The sequence below is a fragment of the Grus americana genome, chromosome 32 (genome assembly GCF_028858705.1).
Source record: "Grus americana isolate bGruAme1 chromosome 32, bGruAme1.mat, whole genome shotgun sequence".
NCBI lineage: Eukaryota > Metazoa > Chordata > Aves > Gruiformes > Gruidae > Grus > Grus americana.
The window spans coordinates 1648939-1666438 of NC_072883.1; the positions used below are offsets into that span (position 1 = coordinate 1648939).

Consider the following 17500-nt stretch of genomic DNA (forward strand, 5'->3'; position numbering starts at 1 on the left):
TCCTGCTTTTGTGGGTCAGCAGGGTCCAAGGTGCCTCATTCTCAGCGGTGCCCACTACAGGTACTTGGTTATGGAACCACCCATCTATCTCCATCTCAGCCCGTCTAACACTGCGCAGCCTTTTCACTGTTTCCTGCAACGCGGACACCTGACGCAACAGGTCATCAACCTGTGCACACCTCGTGCCGGTACGGACCTTTTCAGCAGGAGAGGGGTCTGGGCACTCCCTGCAACCTACCGCCTGGCCTGAAGTCTCCTTCCTTACCACTTTCATCTGGGTGGATGCATCAGACATCTCAGGGGAGATGTTCTCTGTAGGAACCCAGCTGGACCTAGAGATTGCTGCCTGAGAAATGTGGCCAGTACTCTGTCTCCGTACTGACTCGTTGAGTGTGGCCAGTGCCCTGTGGGGGTGGCTACAGTGATGGTTGCGGAGGTAAACCCCTCTGGGCTGCTGCGTTATGTCATCAGGACCTTGGTGCCTGGGCTGAGCCCTGTCACGTAGATGTCCAAGAGGCATGTTCCTGGAGAACATCAACACAAGGACCATGTAGACCGGGTGGCTAAAACTGGAGTGGCTCGGGTAGACCTGGAGTGAGAACATCATTGTGAGCTGTTCACGGTTCTGTGGGACACTGGGGGAAGAGACACTATGGATGGGTGGGCTCACGATGGAGGGGTGGACCTGACCTGGGGGAAATGACGGAAGGGCAATTGCATGGCTTCAGCACCTGAGACCCCGCAGTCGGGCCAGGCCCCCATGACCCAGCCGGCTGCTGTCTGAAGCAATTCTGCTTTATTCCATCCAAATTTCTGTCTCAATTTGGGCAGAGCAGCCCCCATCCCTGCACCCCTATTTCAGCCCCCCATCCCTGCAGCCCCTTCCCCCCCACCCCAGCTCTGGGATGCCCCAATACATCCTGGGTACAAACAGAAGGATTTATTTCGAACTCTGTGTCCCGTGGCCAGCCCTGCTGGGTACCAGTGGCACCCAGTGGAACCCGCTGGCCCCCGTGGTCACCATCATGCAGCAGGGACGTGGCAGCGTGCCCAGCCAGGTGCCTGCACTCCCCCATCACAGCTCTAACAGGTCTTTGTCACAGCTTTTGCTGTCCCCATCCCATCTCTTAGTGTCCACATCCCTGCTCTTGGTGTCCCCATCCTGGTTTGTGGTGTCCCCATTGCAGCTTCCAGTGTCTCCATTCCATCTCTTAGTGTCCCCAACCCATCTTGTGGTGTCTCCATCCATATCCCTCACGTCCCCATCCTGGTATGTGGTGTCCCCATCCCACCTCTTGGTGTCCCCATCCATGTCCTCAGGGACATCATCCCTGCCCCCAGTATCCCCATCCCTTGGTGTCCCCATCGTGGCATCTGGTGTCCCCAGCCTCAGGTTCTGCTGTCCTTCCCCCTCCTTCCCCGTGTCCCCATCCCCCACTCTCCCCCCTCGTCCCCCACCCTGCAGCAGGTGCCAGCAGTGGCTACCTGGGCGCAGGAGCTCCCCGGGGGATCCCAGTTCATGCAGTCATCCCCTCTCCAGCACAGCTACCCGCTGTGCCCCCATGGCCAGGGCCACCTGCCCCATCACGAGCAGCACCGCACACCTGGTCCTGCTGGCTCTGAAGATCTCCTGCTCCACCTGCAGTGGGTGACATCATCAGTGGGGACCCCTGGGTGTGGGGACACAGGGAGCAGGGACACAGGGAGCAGAGACCAAGGGGACACGGGGACTGAGACCAAGGGGACATGGGGACCAAGGACCCACAGGACATGGGGACCAAGGGCACATGGGGAGTGAGGATCCAGAGAACACAGAGAGCAGGGACCCAGGGGACATTGGATGGAGGGACCCAGGGGACATGGGGACACCAGGGGACACTAGGACTGGAGGCCAAGGCAACCCAGGCAGCAGGGACCCAGGGGAGACTGGAACTGGGGACCAAGGAGACTCAGGGGCCAGGGACAGAGAGGACACTGAGATGTGGGGACCCAGGAGAAGATGGAAAGAGGAGACCCAGGGGGACCCCCAGGCACTGGGGTGCTGCTGGACAGGGTGATCAAGGGGACACGGGTGTCACCTCCCACCTGCAGCTGGCTCTCTGCGTCCAGGGCGCTGGTGGGCTCATTGAGGAGGAGGACACAAGGATCCCTCACCAGGGCACCAGTGATGGCCACCCCCTACCGCTGTCCCCCAGAGTGCTGCTCCCCCAGCTCATCTACCTCTGCGCGAAACGTGGGTCAGTGTGGGCATATGGGGACACGGGGACAGCGAGGGGGAGGGGCACCTCCTACCTGTCTTATAGCCCCAGGGCAGGCGGGTGATAAAGGTGTGGGCACCTGCATGGGTGGCTGCCACTGTCACCTGCGCCGGGCTCCAGCTTTCCGGCCCATAGGTGATGTTGGCATGGAGAAGAGCACCGGCTCCTGGGGGACGATGGCCACCTGTGGCACAGGGAACAGCTGGGGACACAGGGGGGATGTGGGGAGGACATGGTGTGGAAATGGGGTTACGTGGTGGGGACGTGGCTGGGGACACTGCAGGGAGGTGGTGGGGATGGCTGGGGACATAGAACCATAGCATCTCCACTTGGCCATTGAGCCATTGACCACACCTCTTTCAGTGCGACCATCCAGCCAATTCCTTATCCACCGAGTGGTCCATCCATCGAATCCATGTCTCTCCAATTTAGAGACAAGGATGTCATGTGGGTCACTGTCAAATGCCTTGCACAAGTCCAGCTAGATGACGTCAGTCACTCTCCCTTATCCACCAACACTGTAACCCCATCAGAGAAGGCCACCAGATGTGTCAGGCACGATTTGCCCTTAGTGAAGCCACATTGGCTGTCACCAGTCACCTCCTTATTTTCCATGTGCCTGAGCATGGTTTCCAGGAGGATCTGCTCCATCATCTGACCAGGCACGGAGGTGAGACTGACAGTCTCAGACTCTCAGTCTTTTCTTCTCCAGACTAAACAGCCCCAGCTCTCTCAGCCTTTCCTCATACCAGAGATGCTCCAGTCCATCACCCTCGTAGCCCTCCACTAGAGCCTCTCCAGTAGTTCCCCATCTGTCTTGAACTGAGGAGTCCAGAACTGGACACAGAACTCCAGATGTGGCCTCACCACACGGTCACGGTCTTCTTAATGCACTCCAGGACACCAGTGACCTTCCTGGCCATGAGGGCACACTGCTGGTCATGGAGAGCTTGTTGTCCACCAACAGGTCCTTCTCCACAGAGCTGCTTCCCAGCAGGTCAACCCCTCACCTCTACTGGTGCCTGGGGTTATTCCTCCCCTACACTTGTCCTTGCAGAATTTCATTTGGGTCCTCTCTGCCCAACTCTCCAGCCTGGCCAGACCTCACTGAATGGCAGCGCAGCCTTCTGCTGTGTCGGCCACTCCTCCCAGTTGTGTATCATCAGCAAACTTGCTGAGGGTCCACTCTGTCCCCTCATCCAGGCCATTGATGAATATGTTGAATAAGAGCAGACCAAGCACTGACCCTTGGGGCACACCACTAGCCACAGGCTTCCAACTAGACTCTGTGCTGCTTACCACAACCCCCTGGGCTCTGCCATTGAGCCAGTTCTCACCCCACCTGTCCTGGTTTGAGCTGAGAGAGGGTTAATTGTCTTCACAGTAGCTAGTTTGGGGCTATGGTTTGGATTTGTGCTGGAAGCAGTGTTGATAACAGAGAGATGTTTTTGTTATCTGGAGCTGTTGTTGTTGAGCAGTGCTTCCCCAGAGCCAAGGCCTTTGCTGGTTCTGGCACGGCCCCGCCAGCGGGATGGCTGGGGGTGCCCAAGGAGTTGGGAGGGGACACAGCCAGGACAGCTGACCCCAAGGGACCAAAGGGATATTGCATCCCATATGATGTCATGCTCAGTTTATAAGGGGCTGGGGGAAGGGGAGAAGCAGGAGGTGGGGGACAGCGACGTTCGGAGCGATGGCTTTTGTCTTCCCAAGTCACCGTTACATCTCCTGCTTTCCTGGAGATGGCTGAACAGCTGCCTGCGATGGGAAGTGGGGAATGAACTACTTGGTTTGCTTTGCTTGTGCGCCTGGCTTTTGCTTTCCCTATTAAACTGTCTTTATCTCATCCCACGAGTTTTCTCCTTTTCACTCTTCCAATTCTCTCCTCCATCCCTGTGGATGGGACTGAGCAAGTGGCTGCGAGGTGCTCAGCTGCCGGCTGGGGTAAAACCACGACATCGCCCAAAACCAGGGGTGGATGATCTCTCCATTGAACAAGGCTGGTGGGAAAGCAAATATCTCGACCCCCGCTGTCGGCATCGATGAAAGTCACCAGCCCCTGCGTGCAGTCCAGACAGACCCAGAATCTCCTGGGGACCCGGCCCAGGGACAGGGGAGGAGAGGTGAGAGACACAAAGTGCCCTTCCCAGTGCTGCATCCCCCAGATCCCTCCTGCAGGGCTCAGGGCCGTATCCCCCTTCCTGTGCACAGAGTCCCTGGCCACCCCCACAGCCCACCAGGAATCCCCTCCCACCTCCCCCTTCACCTCCACCCCCCAGCAGTGCCTCCCCTCCCTGAACCCCTCCTGGCCCAGCACCCCGAAAGGGGCCAAACATTGCCTTACCATCCCTCTCGACCAAAATCAGCGTCCAGCCTCCAAACTGTAAACGTCGAGGCCCTGCTCCCAGGACAAAGGTGCCAGCCCCAAAATGGGTGCCTGGCCTCAAACCTCCCTCACCGGCCCTCGCACAGCCCCACTCACATTGGGGCTGCAGGCTCATCTAGATCCGAAAAGGGACCGAGAATCACCTTAACGTCCCTCTTGCCCTTGTCCCGATCCAACGTCGGGGAGCTTTCAATACAAACCCAAAAGCGAGATTAAGACACAAACGAGGTCAAATGCCATATATAGGACACGGTTTGTATTATGAAAAAATTAAAAAAAAAAAAAAGTTAAAGTTAACTGACAAGAGCAATAGGACAGAGCAGAAAAGAGAGACAGAAAACCAAGCAAGACTCTTCGATAAAATCGCAAGAATAGTCACTGCCATGGATCCACAGCGTCTCAGGGGTCCAAATCTCTCGTTCTGCAATGGTGGACAAAGGCGCAGATCCACAGTGTCTTGTGGGGAAATTCACAGACACCCCCATCTTGGCAGTTCCCTTTTATACTGATGGTGGTTTTCACAACGGCACGTGCGACATGGATCTGTGTTTTCACGACGGCATGTGTGACGTGGCTCCACGTTCATGAACATCGTCACACACTTCTTGCAATTCCAGCCCTGTTTTTCACACAACTGTCATCTGACTAAGCGGTCCATGACCCAGCAGGGCGTGTTTCGTAGGTTGAAAGTCTCTACGCCCCGGCTATCATCCTTATCCCACTCAGTAGCTGGAGGGGTTTTCTGCTTGAGCAAGCAATCTTTGAGACAAATATTCTAACAGTCCGGTCTCTCACAGGGCCGAGCACAGAGCGCCCAGGACAGGACCCCATGCCATGACGGAGCTCACAGACACTCACCTGTCAGTCCTGCAACTGTTGTCTCTGGAAAGCAAAACCAAAAGCACTAAGTGATCAGAGGGGACAGCTTCTCATGCCATGGCTGCTCCCACAGGAGCAGAAAGTCCTCAGGGAGACCCCCAACTCTTTGCCTGGGGAATTGGAAAAGACCACCTTGCTCCTGGGAAGGGCTCCCTGACCTCCTATCCCCCCGTCAGCCCACCCAGGCACTCTGGACTTAAGCCTGACTCAAAGATTGAAGGCTCAGCCTGCTTGAAGCTAACTGAATACTGGGAAAACATCTGGAAATTGCTGCTCCAGACGAAGGATCAGCAAGGCACAGCTTCGAGCAAGGTTTTCACGACTGGGCAGAATAAGGAGACTGTTTGACTGCACCACCAAAGAGCCAAGGAACATGAAGGGCGAAGAGTGGAGGACATCCCTTTCCATAAGTACCAGTGTGGGAGAGGGCAAAGCTGCAGCTCGGTCTCTGCTCTCCACATTGATCCTCATTTCTTTCCATGGGGCAGGACATGTCCCATGCCCAGTACAGCCCCCAAACCTAGAGCTCTCCTGCCTCATTTTGGGCTCCGTCAACCCAGATGAATGGCCAGAGAATGGTGAAGAGCCATCCAAACCCAAGTCCCTCCCAGGGGGGCTCCTTTGCCCGGAGGTTTTGCTGGGGGAAGGGGCCAGAAGGACTCACCCAGCTCTCTGGACTGCAGCCCTGAAAAGCAAAGGCAGAGGAAGAGGAGGTCAGGACAGCAGCTGGCTTCATCCTTGGGAACATCTCAAGAGGGTCTCTTGCACCTTCCGACCAGCCAGAGATGGTCTGGCCTTGCTCCCTGTCCTCCCGACCACACCCCATCATGTCCTTGTGTCCTTCCTTTTTTTGCCCAAAGAGCTTTTTGGTGAAAGCAAAACATTCTTCTGGCACCACTTACCTTTCCTTCTCCACAGATAAGCAGCGAGGCCAAGGAACACCACTAAAAGCAGGAGGACCACACCCACACCAACCATCCAGTGATGGGCATTGTGGAAAAAGGGAGCTGAGAAACAAAACCATCAGCAGGAAAAGGGATGGTTTTACAGTCCCGTGTTTGAGCAGAAGAAGAACAAAAAGACAAACGCCCCAAAGCTCGAGCTCACAAGCCCCTTGTCCTGGGAGCCCTGGCCTCAAGGGGACATAGTCCTCTCCTCTCTCCCCTGCACATACCAATGCTCACCTGAATCGCACGAGGCTCTGGTTCTCTCGTGCACGAGAACTGCTGTGAAGGTGCACACCCCTCCCGTGCCCCCACACCCCACACCTTGCACTGGGAACCCCAGATCAAAGCTGCTCAAAGCACCTGAGATGTGCAGGGACGTCTCCTGCTGCTGGTTGAGGCGGCTGTTCCTGACCACGCAGGACCAGTTCCCAAGTCTCTTCCCATCAGTCACAACGATGACATCTTCGATGCCAAACAGGCCCCTTGCATCCAAGAAATGTCTCTGGGAAACCGATGTGAGATGCTGCCCGTTGGGATCTTTCCACAGCACCTCCGGTCGTGGGTACCAGCCGGCCGAGCGACACACCACCCGGATGCCTCCGTCCTCGTAAGCCTCCAGGGAGAGCTGAGGGCAAGAGCCTGTGGCTGGGGAAGAGCCCGTGGTTGGGGTCAGTGTGGGATGGACTCAACTCAAAGGCAACGACCGAATCCGATAGCAGACACATCATGGGTCCCACCAGGGCTGCAGTACCAGCCACCAAAAATACCCCAACTTGTGCAGGAACCACAGAGCATTGATGCCAAATGACCCCAGATCTCCCACAAAACAGCCTGGCAGAGCAAGACCCAGCTGCTGAGCTTCAGCACCTCAAGGCAGCATCAGCACCCACCCGTCTTTGTTCAAGAAGCCCCAACGCTTCCAGACAACGTGCCAGGTCTCCTACGGCACAAAGGGCAAAGCCAAAGCAAAGATCCAGCTGCTCAGAGCCAGGAAGAGATCTCTTCCCAACTCCAGACCTAACAGAGTCAGGTCCCAGCCTTGGCTTGGCTGGCAGCCCCAGCTCTGAGCCCAAGGAGCTGCTCAGCACCTTGTCCCCAGGGTCTTCACAACATCACCAGCACACCCTTCACAGGCACCGCACACACCCAGCAAAGCCACCACATCCATGTGGCTCTGCCCCAAAACCACCTCCAGCACCACCTGCGTGCTCCCTCCTGGGCAGGCACTGCAGGCAACAGCCCCCTCACACCCCACCTCTTTCAACGGCTCCTGTCCTTCGGCACCTCATCCACACACCTGAGGATGGGACAGAGCTCTGGGAGGGACATACAAACCCAGGGACACCCGCACCAGCCCCTGCAAACACCGCACCAGACACAAACCTGCCAACTCCACATCCACCGTAGCTTCTCCATAAGAGGCATCCTCTGTCACAGTGCAGACGTACTGACCATCATCAGAGGGTCTCAACTCAGAGATTCGCAAGTCCAGGCGTCCGCTGGAGAGACCATCTCTGACCAACTCTGTCCTCCCATCATATTCCCTCAGCTGTTCACTGTACAGGTCCTCTCCGTTTTGGTAGTGGTGCACCGTTTTGTAGAACCGGTGCCGGATCCACCTGATGTCCAAGCTCCGAGCGTCCATGCTGGGGGACAAGTGACATGGCAGCACGATGTCCTGCCCCACGGTGACCTGGAGAGGGCGGTCTGGTCCTACTACGTTGAAGTCAGCTTGGTGATTGAGAAGGACACAGAGACACGGAGATTGCACCTACATTAATTTAGGGGCATTGCATGGCAAGGGGTGAGCTTGGCATGGCCTTGGTGCACGCTCCATCCCACGGGCGTTGCTTTGCCCTCCCCATGGTCCAAAGACAGTGGAGAAAGTGGAGATGGAGTGGAAGGACTGGAAGGAGAAGGAGGTTTCCTGGGAGTGGGAACCTGCTCCAGAAAACGACCTCCACCCCAGCCAGCCCTGCTGCAAGCCAGAAACGTTTGAGGGGAGTGCTGCAGGATGGGACCGAAGGTGCCCCCAGGGCGAGGGACGTATTGCAGAAAGAACCCAAGGGAAAGCCAAACCCATGCGGGGCCCAGCTCTGGGCTCAACTCCCCTCACCCCATGGCAGCTCCCCTGCCCCACAGCTGCCACCCAGAGTGGGCAAAACCCCCCGCCAGCCCTGCAGGATCCCTACCTGATCCCAGCCGCAGGACGTGGAGAGTCACCAAATAACTCAGGAGGAGCCACATCTGCATCTGGAGCTGGAAAAGAGGGAGGGGAAGGGAGGGAGAAGGAGAGCAATGAGGGGGGTTACTACAGCCGCTGGAGAGGGGATGGGGAAGAAGGGCAGCTCTTGCCCCCAAAGAGACTCTGGAAATCCCACCAAACCACCTGCACCAGCACGCTGACGGCAGAACAAACTGTTTCTCCAGGGCAGGACGGGACTGCACACAGCTCCCTGGTGCAGCTCCCTGCTCTGCCCCACTTCCCCTCTCCAGCATTTATTCCAAATCTCTTACAAGACTCTAAAGGAAAGGAAATATTCTAAATCCCCTGCAGAAAGAAAAGTCACTCACTAGACAGGCACGAGGTGCAGGAGGCACCAGGCTGCCCAATAAATCCAACCTTTGTCTAGTTTCCAGTGCCGAATAACTGACTGTGCGAGTGACTTCAGGCTCCTTCCCCCACACAATGAGCTGAGGTTCTGCAGCTTTGAAACCAAGAGGGTAGCCTTAAAATACCGTTCTAACCACAAAAACGGAAGAGAAAAACCGTTTCTCACTTTGACTCTTCCAGTTCTCTCCGCCATCCCAACGGAGGGGACTCAACAAGTGGCTGTGTGGTGCTCATCTGCTGGCTGGGGTAAAAACACGACACCACCCAAAACCATGGTTGGATGGTCTCTCCATTGAACAAGTGTGATAGGAAAGCGAAGATCTCAACCCCACTCTCAGCATCGATGAAGGTCACCAGCCCCTGCGTGCAGTCCAGACAGACCCAGAGTCTCCTGGGGACCCGACCCAGGGAACGGGGACGAGAGGTGAGAGACACAAAGTGCCCTTCGCAGTGCTGCATCCCCCAGATCCCTCCTGCAGGGCTCAGGGCCGTATCCCCCTTCCTGTCCACAGAGTCCCTGGCCACCCCCACAGCCCACCAGGAATCACCTCCCACCTCCCCCTTCACCTCCACCCCCCAGCAGTGCCTCCCCTCCCTGAACCCCTCCTGGCCCAGCACACAGCACCGAGTGTCAAATCTCTCAGGGGTGTCGGGCAGGTCCTGCCGTGCTCTTCCCCTTCTCACACTTCTCCCATCCGCTGACAGGACAAGTTGGGAATGAGCCGAATTTGGATCGAGGGTCACCACGTCTGCAGGGGACAGGAGGAGCCAGAGCATCAGGGGCAGAGCTGCGTCGTGCGCAGGGTTTGAGCACCCTGGGGCCAGGCTCTGCCCCGCGGGGCAGCACACGGGGCATCTCCTTCCTCCTAGAGATGCCCATGACGGGGCCGGCCCCAGCACGGCCACGGCCCCGCTGGGTCCCCTGGGAACAGGCAACGGTGGGGCTGCAGCCCCAGCAGGGAGGAGCAGCCTGGGGAGGCAGTGGCTGGGTCTGGGCAGTGCACGGGCTCTCAGGGGGGTGGCAGAGGGCTCCTCTTGGCCCCAGGGATGCCACTCACAATGCCTTGGAAAGGCAAGAAAAGGGGCTGGAGAACAGGCTAGTGCCCTGCTCGGGGGTGTCTGAGTCACCAAACACACCCAGGCACAGCCAGTCCCGGGCACTGCCCAGCCCAGATGCCCCTTGCACACAAGGAGAGGGAGGAGAACCACCCAGAATGGCACTAAAATACGCGATTACCTGGATTGTGGGGAAGCAGAAATTTTCTCCAGGCTACAAGGAGAGACAAGAGCTGGTCACATCCCCCAGCCGGTCCCCAGCATCTCTGGGCAGGGGCGAGGGTCCAGGCGTGGGCTGGTGTCCCCGAGCTGCCCACCCTGTCAGGCACATTGCCTTGGGCTTTCCCAGAGCCAGGGGCTGCAGGGATGGAGAGGACAGGCAAGGAGGGAAAGGGCGGAGCACAGAGTGCCTGGGACAGCACCCAAACCATGATGGAGCTCAGAGACACTCACCCTTCAGTCCTGCAACTGTTTTCTCTGGAAAGCAAAACCAAAAATCATTAAGTGATCACAGGGGACAGCTGTTCATCCCATGGCTGCTCCCACAGGAGCAGAAAGTGCTCAGGCAGATCCCCAACCGATTCTCTGGGGAGTAGGAAAAGACACCTTGCTCCTGGGAAGGACTCCCTGCCCTCCTATCCCCCCGTCAGCCCACCCAGGCACTCTGGACTTAAGCCTGACTCAAAGATTGAAGGCTCAGCCTGCTTGAAGCTAACTGAATACTGGGAAAACATCCGGAAATTGCTGCTCCAGACGAAGGATCAGCAAGGCACAGCTTTGAGCAAGATTTTCACGACTGGGCAGAATAAGGAGACTGATGCAGCTCTCTGCACCATGCCACCAAAGAGCCAAGGGACGTTAAGGGTGATGAGTGGAGGACATCCCTTTCCATAAGTACCAGCGTGGGAGAGGGCAAAGCTGCAGCTCGGTCTCTGCTCTCCACATTGATCCTCATTTCTTTCCATGGGGCAGGACATGTCCCATGCCCAGTACAGCCCCCAAACCTAGAGCTCTCCTGCCTCATTTTGGGCTCCGTCAACCCAGATGAATGGCCAGAGAATGGTGAAGAGCCATCCAAACCCAAGTCCCTCCCAGGGGGGCTCCTTTGCCCGGAGGTTTTGCTGGGGGAAGGGGCCAGAAGGACTCACCCAGCTCTCTGGACTGCAGCCCTGAAAAGCAAAGGCAGAGGAAGAGGAGGTCAGGACAGCACCTGGCTTCATCCCTGGGAACGTCTCAAGAGGGTCTCTTGCACCTTCCCACCAGCCAGAGATGGTCTGGCCATGCTCCCTGTCCTCCTCACCACACCCCATCATGTCCTTGTGCCCTTCCTTCCTTTGCCCAAAGAGCTTTTTGGTGAAGGCAAAACATTCTTCTGGCACCACTTACCTTTCCTTCTCCACAGATAAGCACCGAGGCCAAGGAACACAAGTGAAAGCACGAGGAGCACAGCCACACCAACCATCCAGGGACGGGCATTGTGGAAAAAGGGAGCTGAGAAACAAAACCATCAGCAGGAAAAGGGATGGTTTTACAGTCCTGTGTTTGAGCAGCAGAAGAACAAAAAGACCAACGCCCCAAAGCTCGAGCTCACAAGCCCCTTGTCCTGGGAGCCCTGGCTTCAAGGGGACATAGTCCTCTCTCTCCCCGGGAAATACCAATGCTCACCTGAATCGCACGAGGCTCTGGTTCTCTCATGCACTAGAACTGCTGTGAAGGTGCACACCCCTCCCGTGCCCCCACACCCCACACCTTGCACCGGGAACCCCAGGTCATAACTGCTCAAAGCAACGCAGCAAACCCCAGCCCTGCTGCCGGCGCCTCAGGGTCTGGCTGCCATCGTTGCACCTGAGATGTGCAGGGACGTCTCCAGCTCTTGGTTGAGGTGGCTGTTCCTGACCACGCAGGACCATTTCCCACGTCTGTTCCCATTGGACACAACGATGACGCCTTCGATGTCAAACATGCCCCTCTCATCCGAGGAATATCTCTGGGAGGCCGAGGGGAGATGCTGCCCGTTGGGATCTTTCCACAGCACCTCTGGTTGTGGGTACCAGCCGGCCGATCGACACACCACCCGGATGCCTCCATCCTCGTAAGCCTCGAGGGAGAGCTGAGGGACAGAGCCTGTAGCTGGGGAAGAGCCCGTGGTTGGGGTCAGTGTGGGATGGACTCAACTCAAAGGTGATGACCGAATCCGATAGCAGACACATCACAGGTCCCACCAGGGCTGGGGGACTGGCCACCAAAACCACCCCAACTTGTGCAGGAACTGCAGAGCATTGATGCCAAACAACCTCAGATCTCCCTCAAAACAGCCCAGCAGAGCAAGACCCAGCTGCTGAGCTTCAGCGCCTCAAGGCAGCATCAGCACTGACCCGTCTTTGTTCAAGAAGCCCCAACGCTTCCAGACAACGTGCCAGGTCTCCTACGGCACAAAGGGCAAAGCCAAAGCAAAGATCCAGCTGCTCAGAGCCAGGAAGAGGTCTCTTCCCAACTCCAGACCTAACAGCGTCAGGTCCCAGCCTTGGCTTGGCTGGCAGCCCCAGCTCTCAACCCAGGGAGCTGCTCAGCACCTTGTCCCCAGGGTCTTCACAACATCACCAGCTCACCCTTCACAGACACCACGCACACCCAGCAAAGCCACCACATCCATGTGGCTCTGCCCCAAAACCACCTCCAGCACCACCTGTGTGCTCCCTCCTGGGCAGGCACTGCAGGCAACAGCCCCCTCGCACCCCACCTCTTTCAATGGCTCCTGTCCTTCGGCACCTCATCCACACACCTGAGGATGGGACAGAGCTCTGGGAGGGACACACAAACCCAGGGACACCCGCACCAGCCCCTGCAAACACCGCACCAGACACAAACCTGCCAACTCCACATCCACCGTAGCTTCTCCATAAGAGGCACCATCTGTCACAGTGCAGATGTACTGACCATCGTCAGAGGGTCTCAACCCAGAGATTCGCAAGTCCAGGCGTCCACGGGAGAGACCATCCCTGACCAACTCTGTCCTCCCACCGTACTCCTCCATCTGATCCCTGTACAGGTCCTCTCCGTTTCGGTAGTGGTGCACCATTTCATAGACCTGTTGCCGGATCCACCTGATGTCCAAGCTCCGAGCGTCCATGCTGGGGGACAAGTGACATGGCAGCACGATGTCCTGCCCCACGGTGACCTGGAGAGGGCGGTCTGGTCCCACCACGCTGAAGTCAGCTTGGTGATGGAGAAGGACACAGAGACATGGAGATTGCGCCTACGTTAATTTAGGGGCGTTGCATGGCAAGGGGCGAGCTTGGCGTGACCTTGGTGCACGCTCCATCCCACGGGCGTTGCTTTGCCCTCCCCATGGTCCAAAGACAGTGGAGAAAGTGGAGAGGGAGTGGGAGGACTGGAAGGGGAAGGAGGTTTCCTGGGAGTGGGAACGTGCTCCAGAAAACAACCTCCACCCCAGCCAGCCCTGCTGCAGGTGAGAAACATTTGAGGGGAGCAGTGCAGGATGGGACCGAAGGTGCCCCCAGGGCAAGGGACGTATTGCAGAAAGAACCCAAGGGAAAGCCAAACCCATGCGGGGCCCAGCTCTGGGCTCAACTCCCCTCACCCCACGGCAGCTCCCCTGCTCCACAGCTGCCACCCAGAGTGGGAGAAACCCCCCGCCAGCCCTGCAGGATCCCTACCTGATCCCAGCCGCAGGACGTGGAGAGTCACCAAATAACTCAGGAGGCCCCTGGGGCTCGCGGGGAGCCACATCTGCGTCCGGAGCTGGAGAAGAGGGAGGGGAAGGGAGGCAGAGGGAGGGCGCTGGGGGGTTACAGCCTCTGGAGTGGGGATGGGGAAGAAGGGCTGCATGTGCCCCCAGAGGGGCTCCAGAAATCCCAGCAAACCACCTGCACCAGCACCCTGACGGCAGAACAAACTGTTGCTCCAGGGCAGGAAGGGACCGCACACAGCTCCCCCGGTGCAGCCCCCTGCTCTGCCCCACTCCCCCTCACCAGCATTTATTGCAAATCCCTGACAAGACTCTAAAGGAAAGGAAATATTCTAAATCCCCTGTGTAAAGCAAAGTCACTCACTAGACAGGCACGAGTTACAGGAGGCAACAGGCTGCTCAGTTTGGAGTTCAGAATTATCGCTTGTGGAGTGACTTCAGGCTCCATCCCCCACACAATGAGGCTCTATCAGCTGAGGTTCTGCATCTATGTCACTAAGTCTGGAGTGAAAAAATAAATCTCCAAGGATTATCCAAGAAGGAAACAGCAAAGGGAAATCCCAGCCTCCCCTTTCGGGGAACACCTCCTCCCTGTGTCATAGCCCCGGGGCAGGCAGGTGATAAAGGTGTGGGCACCCGCACGGGTGGCTGCCACTGTCACCTGCGCCGGGCTCCAGCTCTCCGGCCCGTAGGCGATGTTGGCGTGGAGTGAGCGGGAGAAGAGCACCAGCTCCTGGGGGACGGCGGCCACCTGCGGCACAAGGGACGGCTGGGGACATGGTGGGGATGTGGGGGGGACATGGTGTGGCAGTGGGGGTAGATGGTGGGGACGTGGCTGGGGATGCTGCAGGGACCTGGTGGGGATGGCTGGGGACATAGAACCACAGCATCACAGACTGGTTTGGGTTGGAAGGGACCTCAAAGCCCATCCAGTTCTAACCCCCTGCCACAGGCAGGGACATCCTCCACTAGCCCAGGTTGCCCAAAGCCCCCTCAACCCGGCCTTGAGCACTTCCAGGGATCCAGGGGCAGCCACAGCTTCTCTGGGCAACCTGTGCCAGGGCCTCACCACCCTCACAGGGAAGAATTTCTTCCTAATCTCTTATCTAAATCTCCCCTCCTTCAGCTTAAGGCCATCACTTCTCAAGCCTGTCAAGTTCTCTCTGGATGGCATCCCTTCCCTTCAGCGTGTCAACTGCACCACACAGCTTGGTGGTGTCGGCAAACTTGCTGAGGGTGCACTCGATCCCACCGTCCTTGTCGGCAACAAAGATGTTAAACAGCGCCGGTCCCAGTACTGACCCCTGAGGAATGCCACTTGTCAGTGGTCTGCGCTTGGACATTGATCCGTTGACCACAACTCTTTGAGTGCAACCATCCAGCCAGTTCCTTATCCACCGAGTGGTCCATGCGTCAAATGCATGTCTCTCCATTTTAGAGACAAGGGTGTGTGGGACAGTGTCAAATGCCTTGCACAATTCCAGGTAGATGACGTCAGTCACTCTCCCTTGTCCACCAACGCTGTAACCCCATCTCATCAGGTCCCATGGACTTGTGCACCTTCAGGTTCCTTAGATATTCTCAAACCTACAGTGGGCGGTTCTTCATTCTACCTGTCCCTGTCTTTGCCTTCTGTGACCTGGGCAGCGTGGCTCGAGCCCTTGCTGGTGAAGACTGAGGCAAAAAAGTCATTGAGAACCTCAGCCTTCTTCATATCCCAGGTAACCAGGTCTCCTGTTTTATTCTGGAGGGGGCCCACATTTTCCCTCGTCTTCCTTTTATCAGTGACATACCTATAGAAAGTTTTCTTGTTGTCCTTGATGTCCCTGGCCGGATTTAATTCTACCAGGGCTTTGGCTTTCCTAACCTGATCCCTGGCTGATCAGACAGTTTCTCGGTATTCCTGCCAGCCCACCTGCCCTTGCTTCCACCCTCTGGAGGCTTCCTTTTTGTGTTTGAGTTTGCCCAGGAGCTCCTTGTTCATCCATGGGGGCCTCCGGGCATTATTGCCTGACCTGCTCTTTGATGGGATGCAGCGCTCCTGAGCTTGGAGGAGGTGACCCTTGAATACAAACCCGATTTCTTGGGCCCCTCTTCCCCCCAGTGCTCTGTCCCATGGTATTCTACCAAGCAGGTCCCTGAAGAGGCCAAAACCCACTCTCCTGAAGTCCAGGGTAGTGAGTTTGCTGTGTGCCCTCCATGCTGCCCGGAGGCTCTTGAACTCCATCATTTTGTGGTCACTGCAGCCAAGGCTGCCCTTGAGCTTCGCATCCCCTACCAGGCCCTGCTTGTTGGTGAGAACAAGGTCCAGCACGGCACCTCTCCTCGTTGGCTCCTCTGTCACTTGGAGGAGGAAGTTATCATCAACGGCTTCCAGGAACTTCCTGGATTGCTTGTGGCCTGTTGTGTTTCCCCTCCAACAGATTTTGGGGTGGTTGAAGTCCTCCCTAAGGACCAGGGCTTGTGGACATCAGACTGCTTCTATCTGTGTATGGAGGGCCTCATGCACTGGGTCTCCCTGCTCAGGTGGCCTGTAGCAGACCCTCCCCTATGAAGAAGGTCTCCTGCTCTAGGCCATGTGGATGGTCACATCTCTCCTATCATCTTCGTAAGCAAGCTTAGGAAGTGTGGGTTGGATGAGTGGACAGTGAGGTGGGGCGAGAACTGGCTGAATGGCAGAGGCCAGAGGGTTGTGGTAAGCAGCACAGAGTCTAGTTGGAAGCCTGTAGGTAGTGGTGTGCCCCAAGGGTCAGCGCTTGGTCTGCTCTTATTCAACATATTCATCAATGGCCTAGATGAGGGGACAGAGTGGACCCTCAGCAACTTTGCTGATGATACACAACTGGGAGGAGCGGCCAACACAGCAGAAGGCTGCACTGCCATTCAGTGAGGTCTGGCCAGGCTGGAGAGTTGGGCAGAGAGGACCCAAATGAAATTCTGCAAGGACAAGTGTAGGGGAGGAATAACCCCAGGCACCAGTAGAGGTGAGGGGTTGACCTGCTGGGAAGCAGCTCTGTGGAGAAGGACCTGGGAGTCCTGGTGGACAACAAGCTCTCCATGAGCCAGCAGTGTGCCCTCGTGGCCAAGAAGGCCAATGGTATCCTGGGTAGTGGCTTCTCTGCTGTCTGCTACTGGGGTTCCGCAGGATTGCAGGAGAGCCATACCCAAGAGGCGTGCCTCAGTTTCCCTACTGGGAAGGGCCATGTGGGATTCCTGTGGTGCCAAGCCCAGCCCTGGGCACAGTCCCCTCAGGGTGAAACCCTGCGCTGCCCATCACCGGTGATGTGGGTTGCTGGGGCCAAATCCCTGGGGACAAGCCCTGAGGAGCAGGAGGAGGAGAAGGAGGAAGAGGAGGAGGAGGGAGTGGGCCGGTGGTGGGAATGACGGTCGGGCGCTGCAGAGAGAGGTCAGAGCTCGCCCGCCGTGCCGGATGCACCGGCACCCACTGCCGCCCATGTGGGTGCTGGGGGTGCTGGGGCTGGTGCTGAGCTGCTAGGGGGCAGGTAGGATGTGGGGGGACACGGGCGTGCAGCGGATTTGGGGGGGGGGGTCCAAGCCCTGGGGACCCTGCCCACCCCTGCGTCCCCCTCGTAGGCGCCTTTCTGGTGCACGTGGCCAGCTCCTGCCCGCTGGCAGCCAATGGCTCCACGCTGG

The 17500-nt window shown here is 57.5% G+C and overlaps 1 pseudogene; it reads left to right on the forward strand.

The window, feature by feature from the left end:
• LOC129198263 (HLA class II histocompatibility antigen, DM beta chain-like) overlaps positions 1-17500 on the forward strand; it is a 63631-nt pseudogene that overhangs the window by 45364 nt on the left and 767 nt on the right.